This window comes from Dermacentor variabilis, chromosome 1, assembly GCF_050947875.1.
Source record: "Dermacentor variabilis isolate Ectoservices chromosome 1, ASM5094787v1, whole genome shotgun sequence".
In the NCBI taxonomy this organism is placed as follows: domain Eukaryota; kingdom Metazoa; phylum Arthropoda; class Arachnida; order Ixodida; family Ixodidae; genus Dermacentor; species Dermacentor variabilis.
This window is the reverse complement of record NC_134568.1, coordinates 22,099,532-22,101,716: the sequence shown is the minus strand read 5'-3', so window position 1 is coordinate 22,101,716 and position 2,185 is coordinate 22,099,532.

The window sequence follows — 2,185 nt, the reverse complement described above, 5'->3', positions numbered from 1 at the left end:
TAAGTCTAAGTTGTGCGAGTGCAACAGTGGCTTACACGTTTTGTACTTTCTCTTGCGAACGTCAAAAAACGTAACGCTGCTCCTGACATAGCGCACGCGGCGCCTGAAGAAATCGGAATTTTCGGGATGTTGCGATGATAAGCGCGAGTAGTCACCTCACTCCTCCCCCACTGAAGAATGCCGCCGTCCTCTCCTTCAAACTTAAACGATGTCAAACGGGGCGTGAGCTGGCGTGACGTGAGAAGTTTGCGGCGGTCGCATAAACGCCACGCATCGCAAACGCAGTGCATGGTGACTTGGGTGCGCGAAAGCGCATAGAGCGCGCGAATCTGCGGAAGGCGGCTGATACATACGCATATTGAAAAGTGGACGTCGGCAGCTGCTGGTGTCGTTGGCGAGCGAGCGCGAGCATTGGGCGCCGGCTGTGTGGCATCCTGCAGGCGACTCATCGCTCGCCGACGCACCCTCAGAATCGGGCAAGTCTCCGGCACCGACCGCCGTCTGGGACTTGCTTTGCATATCCGCGGCCCGGGTTGCTGGTGCGTGTAGAGAAGGCTCTTGCTAGGCGTGCTCTTCATTCTTCCGTCATGGCGCCGTTGCGCAAATACTTTTGGAACCGTTTCAAGCGCTTCGCCTCACTTCTATATGCAGAATGTCGCGTGTAACTTCAGCCCAGGGCTTAAAATTGTTTTGGTGCACAGCAGGAGGATACAAACAAGAGCATGTCATTATTCACTCTATGAAGCAATTGAGGTCACTTTGTGTGTTTTCTCTGATTATTAAGTTAGTCAGAAACTTTAGTCAACTTCGTGAGGCTTAATTCTCACCCGATCCTCCTAATGCCGCAAAGTGCATTGCACAAAACGCCAAATTCGGTGGTTTCTTAAAGAAACAATTTATATACTTTACCCTTTATGTATCCTAATATTCCCAATACCTAATACTCCTTGTACGTCTAGAGGGTGAACGCACTCATAAAAATAATAGATACCAGCATACTTCAGCAATTACTCCGCCTGTGAGATCATACATAGACAACAACAGCGGACACCGACATTGTCGTTGTTGCTTTGAGAATATGGCTCATACCCACGAAGGGGACTGGCCACACAGAAGGAAGTAATACCCTCGCACAACGAGGAGGAAGGAAACCGACGAACAAAAAGAAAACACTAGGAAATACAATGAACATAGAAGGGGATTTAACACTATGCCTATAGGAGCGAAGCCTTCCTGGCGCATGAATGAACTTGTGGAGGCCAGACAGAATGGTCCGGCGTATAGCACACAACTGAAACGCATTGAATGAAGAGAGATTGGCGGGGTATAAGGCTAAATCTAGGTGCCGTAATGGCAAGGAGAACCCAGGCTAGCGAAGCAGAAAATGATGACTACTTCTCAAGCACGTTTTGTTCTTTGCTGTATTGCACACTACGCCGTCTTCGTCCGCTACAGCTTGCTGTGGCCTCCGGCAAATTCCGCCATGCACTTACAGAGTCGGCGTGGCGCGTAAAAAGAATGCCGCACAAGTTTCCAAGCAGCGAAACTACGCGATAGCACATTGGTTAGAGTGTGTGGCTCCACGTCCGCAGGGGCGTGAGTTCGGCATCCGCTAGTGGACCGCACAGCGTCGTTTTCCTTTGTCACACGGCGAGTGTCTAGCTGAGGAGGAGGAGGCGACTCGACGATGACGACGACGGCGTAACGCTTTCGAGTTTCGAGCTTTTAACTGATATTCAGTGTTCACACATTCTGACAGCCGTGGTTGACGCGGAGCCTCGCACTTTGGCTTTGCCCAGCTTTGGCGCGTTTGCACAGTAAGAGTGTGGGGTGCATGGTTGTACTGCTAAGGTGGCGCACACACGGACACCTTCGCAGCACAACCACGCACTTTACAGTCATGCCATATACAAAATAGCCCCCAGTCGAAGCACTTTCTGTGCACAATAGTGTATTAAGTCATTGCATGGGGGTCGCGTGTTGTTTTGCCTTTATAGAGTTTCGGGGAAGCCGTCCCCAGCTTGAAAACACAAGGTTAAAGCCCTCTATGTTACATAGTAATTGCTCCCTGCGGGAAAGCGATCAGGCTCTGCGCGCGGATCACATAACATAGAAAGCGAACCGCACAAGGAAGGCTACAGTGCAAGAGATTGTGGCGGCACATAATTGATTTCCTTTCCGTTGT